Below are 13,252 nucleotides of genomic sequence, written 5' to 3'. Positions count from 1 at the left end.
CACGATCCGTTACAGCCATGCGGATTAGATGCCTGTCATCTCGACTGCTAGTGATATGGGGCCGTTGGGATCCAGCATGGCGTTCCATATTACCCTCCTGAACCCACCGATTCCATATTCTGATAACAGTCATTGGATATCGGCAACGCGAGCAGCAATGTCGCGATGCGATAAACCGCAATCGCAATAGGCTACAATCCGACCTTTATCAAAGTCGGAAACGTGATGGTACGCATTTCTCCTCCTTACACGAGGCATCACAACAACGTTCCACCACGCAACGCCGGTCAACTGCTGTTTGTGTATGAGAAATCTCTTGGAAACTTTCCTCATGTCAGCAAGTTGTAGGAGTCGCCACCGGCGCCAACCTTGTGTGAATGCTCTGAAAAGCTAATCGTTTGCATATCACAGCATCTTCTTCCTGTCGGTTAAATTTCGCGTCTGTAGCACGTCATCTTCGTGGTGTAGCAATTTTAATGGCCAGTAGTGTAGAAATAGGGGGAATCAATTAGAAATCCCATACTTTGTGTAAGTAAAGAGCTTGCTGTGCTTCACAAGAACGATGCTTTCTAAATCCGTGTTGACCGTGTGTCAGTAGACCACTCTCTTGTAGGGAATACAACATATGTTCCAAACTCCTGCTGCATCTCTACACAGCTGGAAATTGAAATAAGAATACCGTGAATTCATTGTCCCAGGAAGGGGAAACTTTATTGACACATTCCTGGGGTCAGATACATCACATGATCACACTGACAGAACCACAGGCACATAGACACAGGCAACAGAGCATGCACAATGTCGGCACTAGTAAAGTGTATATCCACCTTTCGCAGCAATGCAGGCTGCTATTCTCCCATGGAGACGATCGTAGAGATGCTGGATGTAGTCCTGTGGAACGGCTTGCCATGCCATTTCCACCTGGCGCCTCAGTTGGACCAGCGTTCGTGCTGGACGTGCAGACCACGTGAGACGACGTTTCATCCAGTACCAAACATGCTCAATGGGGGATAGATCCGGAGATCTTGCTGGCCAGGGTAGTTGACTTACACCTTCTAGAGCACGTTGGGTGGCACGGGATACATGCGGACGTGCATTGTCCTGTTGGAACAGCAAGTTCCCTTGCCGGTCTAGGAATGGTAGAACGATGGGTTCGATGACGGTTTGGATGTACCGTGCACTATTCAGTGTCCCCTCGACGATCACCAGTGGTGTACGGCCAGTGTAGGAGATCGCTCCCCACACCGTGATGCCGGGTGTTGGCCCTGTGTGCCTCGGTCGTATGCAGTCCTGATTGTGGCGCTCACCTGCACGGCGCCAAACACGCATACGACCATCATTGGCACCAAGGCAGAAGCGACTCTCATCGCTGAAGACGACACGTCTCCATTCGTCACTCCATTCACGCCTGTCGCGACACCACTGGAGGCGGGCTGCACGATGTTGGGGCGTGAGCGGAAGACGGCCTAACGGTGTGCGGGACCGTAGCCCAGCTTCATGGAGACGGTTGCGAATGGTCCTCGCCGATACCCCAGGAGCAACAGTGTCCCTAATTTGCTGGGAAGTGGCGGTGCGGTCCCCTACGGCACTGCGTAGGATCCTACGGTCTTGGCGTGCATCCGTGCGTCGCTGCGGTCCGGTCCCAGGTCGACGGGCACGTGCACCTTCCGCCGACCACTGGCGACAACATCGATGTACTGTGGAGACCTCACGCCCCACGTGTTGAGCAATTCGGCGGTACGTCCACCCGGCCTCCCGCATGCCCACTATACGCCCTCGCTCAAAGTCCGTCAACTGCACATACGGTTCACGTCCACGCTGTCGCGGCATGCTACCAGTGTTAAAGACTGCGATGGAGCTCCGTATGCCACGGCAAACTGGCTGACACTGACGGCGGCGGTGCACAAATGCTGCACAGCTAGCGCCATTCGACGGCCAACACCGCGGTTCCTGGTGTGTCCGCTGTGCCGTGCGTGTGATCATTGCTTGTACAGCCCTCTCGCAGTGTCCGGAGCAAGTATGGTGGGTCTGACACACCGGTGTCAATGCGTTCTTTTTTCCATTTCCAGGAGTGTATGTTAATGATATGGACCTGTAATTTAGTGGATTACTCCTATTCCTCTCTTGAATAAGGGTGTGACCTGTCAATTTTCCAGACTTTGGGTACACATCCTTTATCGAATGTGTAGTTTTATATGATTGTTAAGTATGGAGCTACTGTATCAGCCTATATTGCAGGGAATCTAACTCGTATACTGATTGGACCAGATGAGTTGCTTTTATTGAGTGATTGCTTCACTACTCTGAGGTTATCTACTTCTAAGCTACTGAAGTTGGCAGCTGTTCTTTACTCGAATTCTGGAATATTTAGTTCGTCTTCTTTGGTGAGGGTATTTTGGAGGGCTGTGTTTAGTTGATCTTCATCAGCAGCGCTGTCATCGATAGTATTTCCGTTGCTATCGTTCAGAAAAGACATTGATTGTGTCTTGTCGCCAGCATACTTTACATACGACCAGAATCTCTTTAAATTTTCTGCCAGATTTCGAAACAAAGTTTCGTAGTGGAAACAATTGTAAGGATCTCGCATTGAAGTCTGCGCTAAATTTCGAGCTTCTGTGAAAGACTGCCAACTTCGGGGTTTTGCGTTCGTTTAAATTTAGAGTGCTCTTTTCGTTGTTTTTGCAACAACGTTCTGATCTGTTTTGCGTACCATGGGGGATCCAGCTCCGTTGTTTATTAATTTATTTGGTATAAATCTCTCAATTGATGTCGATACTTCTTTGAATTAAAGCCACATCTGATCTACACTTACAATGTTAATTTGGAAGGAGCGGAGACTGTCTCTCAGTAAGGCTCAAGTGAATTTTTATCTGCTTTTCTGAATAGATATATTTTTTGTTTGTTTTTGGTGGATTTAGGAGCTATGTGTATTTCCGGATTTAAACATGTATGTTCGCCAACATATCGAGGGTAAACTGAAATCACCACCAACTATAATTGTATGAGCTTGGTACGTGTTTGAAATTAGACTCAAGTTTTCTTTGAACCTTTCAGTAATTGTATCATCTGTGTTGGGAGGTCAGTAAAAGGATCCTATCACTATTTTATACAAGTTGCCTAGAATGACCCATACTAACTCACAGGAATTATCTACCTCAAATTCGCTGCAAAACAAACTACTTCTAACAGCAACAAACACGCCACCGCCAACTGTACTTCGCCTATCCTTTCTGAACACTATTAGGTTCTTCGTAAAAATTTCGGCTGTACTAATCTCTGGATTTAGCCAGATTCTAGTGCCTGTAAGGGTTTGAGCATCAGTGCTTTCTGTTAGGGCTTGTAGCTCTGGTGCTTTCCCAACATAGCTACGACAGCTTACAGCTGTTCGATCTGCACCCTTTCAGATTGAAGCCCTTTGTGTGTTTTCCCAAGGCCCTCTAATCTAAAAAAACCGCCCAGTCCACGCCACACAGCCCCCACTACCTGTCGCATCCTGCATGTAATGAACGCCTGACCTATTTAGTGGAACCTGAAACTCCACCACCCTATGGCGCAAGACGAGTAATCTATCGCTGTATGAGCCTCTGATACAGACACTCCAATTGGCTGTGTATCATAGGTCCTCAATCGGTCCTGTCGACTGTGCTGCAAATGGTGAGCTCTGTTTTCATCTCACAAACAAAACTGACAGCCTTTATCACTTGTGACAGCCCCTCGAAACCAGAGAGAATCTCTTCTGATCCAAAGTGACACACATCATTGGTGTTAACATGAGCCACCACCTGCAGTGACACACATCATTGGTGTTAACATGAGCCACCACCTGCAGTTGGCTGCACCCAGTGCTCTTCATGGCATCCAGAATGACTCTTTCCACATCTGGAATGACTCCACCCAGTATGTACATGGAGAGTACATTGACTTTCTTAACTTCCTTTGCAGCCATGTCCCTAAGGCGCCCCATGGCGGACATAACATTGGAACTCCCAACTACCAATAATGACACCCTCTGTGACTGCCCACATCTTGCAGGCAGATAGGTTTCCTCTGAAACAGGACAAACGACTGCATCTGGCTGAGGGACACTGTCAGATGCACACAGCACCAGGAATCTGTTTGTCAGACTAACTGGGGAGGCCTTACATTTGGCCCCATACGAGATCTTTCACAGCCTGTCACGCCCTAAGGCGATCTTACGCTTGACAATGGGTGAGGGGTCATCCTCAACATGAGCAGCAACTGGGATGGCCACTGGTGGAGACCTATTGGCAGACTCGTGGACTGTGCTGGACATCTGTTGCATCATCAGGGTCAGCCCACAAGGGTGATACCCACCCACTACAGCCTCAAGCTGTGTAACCAATGCTGACACAGCCTGGAGCAGCAAGCAAAGTGTCACCCACTCAGCTCACATTCGCACACAGCAGCCACAGTCCCTACCCATACTAAGAGCGTTGGGAAACTACACTACACAGACAAATAAACTGCTATCGACACATGCTATGAAACACCATTGTAGACACTGACAAAAACGCAAGAACTGTGTCTAGTAAATTAGATTAGCATTCAGATATTCATAAACTAAACTTCCAAAGCACACAGATGAAACCATATAATACTCTTCTGGTTGGGAACTCGTAAAATGTCACACATTCAGTTAATACCTGTTGCCCCTGTGGTTTTGTTGGCAGCTCCTGCCTGACTGAATGTCACAAAAAAGCGATAATGATTTGACAGCTTTATTTAGTTTTTGACACTTGAGTTTTGCATTACAACTTAGTAATAAGTACACAGTCCTACAGACTACATGTTAGATGCTGCACTTATCAATAAAATAAAATTTATTTTGGTAAGTTGCCACTATAAATTTTGATCATCTAATTTTCATAATTTTTTTAAAAAAATATTTGGTTTCGGAAAATTCAGTATTTTTATAAACACTTCAAAGTAGCATGTACTTCAAAGCTTATAATAAAATAAATAAAATGGTGCAAATTTTAGGAATGTCAAACAGTTTTGGATATATGTTGATTTTCATGTTCTAAAAGTGGCAAAATGGTATAATATTAGAAAGTTTAAAAATGAATAACTCAAAAATAAAATGTCCAAACAATTTTAATTGTGAATTTTTCATATAGAACTATTAATGTACAAAAATTGTCAAAATTTGATACACTTTGTGATCTGGACACCCTCAAAAACATACGTTGTTCATGTTAGATGCATTGTGCTTTCACCTACTGCCAGGTACTCCATATCAGCGACCTCAGTAGTCATTAGACATCGTGAGAGAGCAGGCTGGAGCGCTTTGCGGAACTCACTGAATTCGAACGCGGTCAGGTGATTGGGTGTCACTTACGTCATCCATCTGTAAGCGAGATTTCCACACTCCTAAACATCCCTAGGTCCACTGTTTCCGATGTGATACTGAAGTGGAAACATGAAGGGACACGTACAGCACGTAAGTGTACAGGCCAACCTCATCTGTTGACTGACACAGACCACCGACAGTTGAAGAGGAACGTAATGTGTAACAGGTGGACATCTATTGAGACCATCACACAGGAATTCCAAACTGCATCAGGATCCGCTGGTAGTACTACGATAGTTAGGTGGGAGATAAGAAAACTTGGATTTCATGGTCGAGCGGCAGCTCATACGCCACACATCACGCTGGTAAATGCCAAACGACGCCTCGCTTAGCGTAAGGAGCATAAACATTGGACGACTGAACAATAGAAAATTCGAAGTCGGTAGTGTGGTCGTGTTTTTATGGAGGGGGCTTGCATCCCTCGTATTTTGCGTGGCACTATCACAGCACAGGCCTACATTGATGTTTTAAGCACCTTCTCGCTTCCCACTGTTGAAGACCAATTCGGGGATGGCGACTGCATCTTTCAACACGATCGACCATCTATTTATAATGCACGGCTTGTGGCGGAGTGGTTACATGACAATAACATCCCTGTAATGGACTGGCCTGCACAGATTCCTGATCTAAATCCTATAGAACACCTTTAGGATGTTTTGGAATGCCGACTTGGTGCCAGGCCCCACAGACCGACATTGATACCTCTCCTCAGTGCAGCACTCCATGAAGAATGGGCTGCCATTCCCCAACAAACCTTCCAGCACCTGATTGAGTGTATGCCTGCGAGAGTGGAAGCTGTCATCAAGGCTAAGGGTGGGCCAACACCATACTGAATTCCAGCATTACTGATGGAGGGCATCACGAAATTGTAAGTCATTTTCAGCCAGGTGTCTGGATACTTTTGATCACATGGTTTATATCAAGAAACAGACCTTTGGTTGACTTCACGTGGACCAACACCAATGTATACAAGTATAAATGTTATCTGTCTCTTGTAACTGAATGGTTATGCTTATCTACTTGTAAAATATAGATAAGAAGCCATAATTTCATTTAGCTCGGTATAGGAATGTACACAACTTCATGGATCTGCACATTGCTACTATCATCTGCATCAAAACATTACACACTGAAATGTGGTTTTCAATCTATTTTCAACAATGTTTTTCTTTTTACTGTAGGTAAATTATTAATGAAATTTTACAAAGTACAGGGAATATATTGACTCTGAAAAGGTGTATAGTGAAATAAACATCCCAGAAAGTTCTAAGCATTGACACATGTATTTAATAAAAAGGATAGAGATGAGAACTATACTCACAAGAGACAGTGGCTCTTGTATCTCACAATTACAGAATAAACAGTCTCACAAAAACATGGAAATATAGAAATAATGTCACAGTCCACAGACAATAGCACAAAATATCATGTGTTTACAAGAATTAATGTGTACTGAAATTTATTAAAATCTCATAGACATCAAAATAATGTTCCTCATGTGAAACCTGGTGGCTACAGACAGGAAAAATTAATTACTCCATATCTTCTTATACAAATTACAATCAGTTTCCCCCAAACATGAGTCCTGTGATTAACTGAATGTTAACAGAAATGTGATGTTGCTCACTTTGGAGTAAATATCTCTGCTGATTTTGAACTAAGTTTTTTATGTTAGTCATACTTTTTGGCATTCTTTGTACATAGGGTGTATCATAAACAAACGAGAAATCTGACAGAGGTGTAAGTATATGGCAGTATAAGTAAATACAATCCAATAAGGATGGGCCTGCAAACGTGACATTTGTGAGATAACTGGGAAGGTGTTTCTGTATGAAATATTCTCCCAGTTGGAACAAATGTAGGTCAAGTATAGCTATCAAATTAATTCCCAATGTAACTGGAGGTTAATTTCACCCACTGTCTATCTTAATGAGAAATACAATATTATTTCAGCAAGTTACGTGTTGCAGTTTACGGCGCACTCATAACTGTTAAAGAAGATATTCTGCGCATCTAACATGTATATCTATATACAACACTGCACTCATATCTGCAGTGAGATACAAATTCTTTCAGATACTGTCAGATCAATTCCTAATTTTGACAAGACTAAACAGATCGCTGCCCAAGTTTTCGACATTCGTAAAAGGAATGTGTATACTTCACTCATGAGATGACACCAAACAGGAAAATCCACACATCTGAGATCACTTGATCTTGGAGACCAAGATATGGGCGGGCCCTGCTCAACCTGACCGTCTTGGAATATGTTGCTAATGCCATCTTTCGTCAGCAGCCAAATATGGCAGTGCCCCATCATGCACATATGCCACAGCTCATAGCCATGGACCATCGATAAAATTTGAACCAAATTATGTGAGGACACAATCTCAAATATTTAAGTCCCATACACATTTTATTAATCAGGACAGCAAGTCATGGTGAAGTCACTGTCAGCTCGTAAACACATATTCCGAATGTCTTGTAAAGTTTTTTCGTTTCTCCATATTTTATGGAACGTTTTTGCTACTAATGTTGTATGCTTTCGCCTAAATCAGTTTCTGTTATTAGTTTTGATGCAGCCTGCATAAAATAGGTAAACAGTAACAAAATATGTGGCTACGGTATGTGATAAATATTACAGTTACAGGCAGTTTACGAGAATTAACATACCATCTTCCTCAGGCAACTGAAAGATGTATTGTCTTACGAGCAGCAGATAAAACTGAAATTCATCATTTTCGGCACTCGAATCGCTCATCTCCAGTTAGTTTTTTAATATCATGTTCTATCCATTCAGCATTGCTATTGTATGTTTGTTTTGAGTACTAAAAATTTAAAACAATGGCGCCAAAAACAAACAAAGCTTTTGAGCTGCTTTTAATATCTCTGGATTCAACGTATATAGATCTGGATAAATAAAAAATAATGAGGCGTATGACTTCTATTATGTGTATTGTTTTTTATATTAGAAACTATTATACGTGAGACATAAATATTAGATCTTTTTAATCGCTTGCGACATACAATAAAGAAACTAGATAACAGACCAAAATATGAAGTATAAACAAAGGCTGCAAAGTGCATAACTACGTTTTTGAGCTCTATGTTGTTTGTGATTAGCTATCCACCACTGTTTTCAGTGACATCCTAGAATCGCACAAATTAACAGTAAAACGTTGTCGAAAAAGTTCCAGTTAATTACAAATTTTACGTTTTAAGATACTTTTCTAATCGTGTATTCACACAAATAAACACAAAATACTATTATTTGGTGATTTCGATATCAATAAACAAGTGGAAGTTAATAACAAGGTAGTGTCAATGATAAAATAGTATTGTTTGTCCTCCTCGTGCCGCTTAATATCCAAAGATGTTTCAGTGTGTCAGTGTCGAACAAAGATGGTAGCGAAGTCCTCTCGTAGTATAATCTGTGATGGCTAGTTTGCGTTTAGTGACCCTGCACCACGCTTGAATTAATGGAATGCGGCTAATTCTAATATGGAGAGGACTAGTTACAAAATATATTTCAGACAAATACGTAAATATAATTTAATTTTTACCGCGTGACATTCCACATTCCGTACAAAACATTGAAAAGTGTATAAACGTAGCAATTGCCGAACGTGATTGGCTTAACTTTGAAATTAGCTTTGAGAAACTATCGTCAGAGGGACTCGAAACATGCCCATCACGGAAAGTACGTCAAGCAAAGTTCCTTTTTGTTAGTGTTGACAATGAAGTCTTGTTTTAGAAGACTGTGAATTATGAACTTACGTCCGTAAATTGTTAATTCGTGTGACGGTATGACGAAATTACGATGTGCATAAGTGGTATTACTTACGAAGAACATTTAAATACGTGTGACGGCCGATTCAACGGCTCAGGTGTTTGTAAGGTAAGATTCTGGAATTTATTTACAAACTTTTTTTGCATAATAATTCATTGCATTGGATCGAGTTTGGTGTCAGGGATGTTCATTAACGTTGCAGGCACTTTCTGATCCTGAGTATGTTCCCTGGTTATGTTACTTGTTTATCAACTCAGTCGATGCTCGTATTTACTGTAATTGACTTTGAAGATTGTGACTTGAAGGCACTACTCCAGTGCATTATTGTATTGTATTTTTTTCTATGAAGATTAAGCTAAATCAGGCACACATAACGCCATTCTTGTTGTTGTTTATAGGGTTTGGTAATCACTACTGCTTACTTGTCAGTTGTTCTTTGTTTATACCTAGCTCTTTTCTTCCACTTACGAGAATTATTGTTCCTAGCTGTTGGAGGCGGCGATATACACATTTGGGTTGTGTTGTTTCTGTGGATGCATTATGTTACCTAGCTGTACATATTCATTTTGACATTCAACGATCCAATGTCTCTGCTCATACTAGGATCTTGAACCTTTTTTTAGTATGGTGGAGTTACGTCATGTAAGTGGTGTTTGTGTACAAGTGGTGTGGGAGATACCATGTAATGATTACTTGAATTCAAAGTGCAGAAATTTCAGAATTGTTATAATAATTCCAAATTATATAGGCCTAGTGGTACATATTTCTCATGCCATTGCTCCAATACCTTGTATAGCTGTTTGTGTAAAAAATTATCTAAATGTGTGTCAGAACTACTCTCCCCCCCCCCCCCCCCCCCCTCCCCCCCATGGAAACGCATAAAATATCTCTCTCTCTGAATTGCCTCATTGTGTTTTAATACTTACTTAATGTTAGGATAAATTTTGTTTTGTTGCAGTATGATGTTTGTGTTATACCATCATTGGGTAATCAGTCACTATCCTAGCTGATTCTTGTGGTGTCGATTGCTCGTGTACACAACTTTATCATGATAGTGGCCTTATAGTTAACGTAGCTCAATTTTTAAGTTTGTTACTGCTGTGCACTTTGAAGGAAGTCCTAACACAGGATAATGCTTCTCTTCCTTGCACCATTTCGTATGCTGACTCCTTAGGATTCACAGGAAATATATAGACCATCATTACCACATTATCTCAACTATTGGTTATATCAAAGTGAATTCAAATTGTGAAACCTAATAATTGTTGTAATTTGAGTTTGACAGGAAAACATTTATGTAAATGTGAAATTTTGTGATCAGACATATGCCTGTTACAGACTTGTGTTATCCTGAAGCCACTGTAAAAATAATATACTAAACATCAGTAATTTAATACACAACAAGAGTTTACCATGATTCATCTGTGTACTTCATCTGTCAAAATCTATATTATGTCTTTACTCTCATTGAATTCCCTCAGTTGTCAATTGAAGATAAATGAGATATAGTATGAGCCTTCTTACAGTCACAAATGCATTTTTGTGTTCCTCATACACTGCCTTTATTTAATCTTTTCACATATCATGTTTGGCATTTGTATGTTATCCACCCTAAAAATGTCTGTCTGCTTGTTAGAGATTGGCACATGACTATGACTGTGGTTATCTGCGAAAACAGTTTTTTTTTTTTTTCCCCGGGGTGACCACAGTGAAAGTGAAATGCATTCATTACAAAACATTACTTAGTGAAATTCTCTTAGGCATAAATTTACTTTCCTGTATTGGTGGTTCAGCATTAAATAAAATCACAGCATACAACATTCCTGAGAGGTGATGAAGCCACGGGCAGTAAAAAATAGTGTTTAACCAGCTTGCAAAACACAAATGTGGTAGAAGGCTAGGTGTGCTGATAGTTCTTTAATTATCCTTGAGGTACCAAGTGTGTTGCAATGTGCGGCAGCTTTTTTGTATGTCTACGGCAGTAATTGATGTACACATGTCGAAATTCCTGTCCCCTAGCCTACAGAGGCTTTTTCTGTCTTGCAACCTCTTGTACATTTAGTATTCTTTTGAGTTTTATGATTGGACTTTGCCTATATTCCACAGTTTTAAAAGTCTCTTCTTTTTTAATGGTTGAATTGTGTGCTATTATTTTGTTTTAATGGCATAATACACATAACAGAGCTAGGTTGCGATTTAACAGTGGACCTGGAGACCGGTGTAGAAAGAATGTGCAATCACACATCTTGTATAATAAAATATAATCCCGAAATCGTACTAGGTTTTTCAGCATTAAATGTAATGACATATTTTTGAGGAGAAGCAGTGACATAGGGCTAGTCTGTTGTCAGTTTGTAACTTTTTAATGTTTACATGAGAAATATACCTATTTGTATAAAGATACCAAGAAACTTACCAAGAGGTAGTCAAAGAATGTCATACATTAATTCAGCGTCTAATGTTATACACACCAGTAATGACATTAAGATAAAGATTTGAAATACTTCACACAGATCATCGTACTTTCATGGCCCACTGTGTTATGTTAATAAGAAAATACTCCTGTTCATTAAATAAAGAATCAGTGGTTTGTTACAAAAATAATTAGAATGGAAATATCTGGGTAACATCGTTCAACACAATTTTTGTAGTTGTGTGTGAGAAGTGCATGTGAAAACATGCACTGTGGTTTCAGTGCTGATACTTTCAAAGTCCTGAGTGGGAATATCGTAGCCTAGGAATGAGATGATTTAGCTATGGTCTAATATGTTGAGCTTTGTCAATTTTGTTCTCCTTGTGCTTGGTCTGATTGATGGATTGGTGCAAAATCTTCAGTTTTCAACTGCATACTGCAAAAAAACAAGCTATCTGAGAGTGTTGAGAATGTTACATTTGACATATGTGATGACTGCTGTCACAAAGAGACTATAATAAAATTTCTCTTTTTCTCGAGAACAAGAGAAGCCCTAGACAGACAAATTTAATCACCAAGCAACTAGTGAAATGTGACATATTAAAGAAATAATTTAAAAAGTACGGGCTGTGTTCACTGGAATCCCATATGCTACAGAGTCGTAACAGTCTGTTAATAAGTTATACTTCATACTTTCAGCTTGAGTTTCCTGCAAACTATTACTAAGCATTAACAAGCCACCTCAAGTGTAGATAATAAGTACAGGTGTATCTTCCCCCACTCCTTCGCCCCTCATTCAAATGTGTGAAGAATGTAAGTGTGCATGGAGAGTGCCTGTGTAGTTTTCAGTGTCTTACTAAACCTAGTTTCAGTCAAGGAAGAATGAATTAACCAAGCTGATCTTCAGTAGAACAGTGACAATAACGAACAGTTCTTTCGGAGTCATGCATTCTTCGGATATTACTTTCTGTCATTCTTTTTGTATTTTGTTCCTTATTTCACCATAAATGCTGTCAGATTGCTGATTCGAAACGGAAGTTCAGTATCTTCCATGTAGAAAAATGGCATGAGAAGACTGTATAAATAAATCAGTCATGCTTTCATTTAGTCTTACATGTTGCCCTGCAGAACCCTCAGTTATGAAGATCTTAGTTAAAGAAAAGTGCTAGAAGAATTATTCAATACATTGTACTATATTAAAAATTTGCAGTGATTAATATTGAAGAGAACAAGAACTAAACCAAAGAGGGAACATGTCCTGGAAAGCTTTCAGTAAACTAAATATTATTTTCAAAACTAAACTTCCAGTGTGTTTGAAACAAAAACTTTACAGTCAAATTGTATTTACCAGTTTTGACTGCTGGCTGAGAGACATGTACTTTTAAGGCGAAAACTATCCGGAAACTGGGAATAACTCATTTGCTATTGGAGACATGCATGTCAGGAGAGAGGCTAGAAAACAGACAGTCGGTTCAGAGAAAAAGCCGAGTTAAAGATGTAATTATGACTGTAGGCGTAATGGAAATGAAATGGCAGCGTGTTCGCCAAGTGGATTGTTAATGTATTAAGGAAGTTCCAAGGTGTAAGAAATGTGAGTTGTCAATCTAATAGAGTAATTTAGGTGTGCATAGCAGAAGACTATAAAGCATGGAAATCTCTCATGGAAGACTCTGTCACA

At 40.5% G+C, this 13,252-nt stretch overlaps 1 protein-coding gene across 3 annotated transcripts in view; it reads left to right on the top strand.

Annotated features, from left to right (window-relative positions):
- Positions 1-8,807: 8,807 nt before the first annotated feature.
- LOC126457991 (axin) overlaps positions 8,808-13,252 on the top strand; it is a 288,275-nt gene continuing 283,830 nt past the window's right edge. For all 3 annotated transcript variants that reach the window (XM_050094759.1, XM_050094758.1, XM_050094757.1), the window contains exon 1: positions 8,808-9,269. The gene's annotated coding sequence lies outside the window, so the exon portion shown is untranslated. The remainder of the gene's footprint in view (positions 9,270-13,252) is intronic.

This window comes from Schistocerca serialis, chromosome 2, assembly GCF_023864345.2.
Source record: "Schistocerca serialis cubense isolate TAMUIC-IGC-003099 chromosome 2, iqSchSeri2.2, whole genome shotgun sequence".
In the NCBI taxonomy this organism is placed as follows: Eukaryota; Metazoa; Arthropoda; class Insecta; order Orthoptera; family Acrididae; genus Schistocerca; species Schistocerca serialis.
This window is presented reverse-complemented; position numbering and strand designations above follow the sequence as displayed.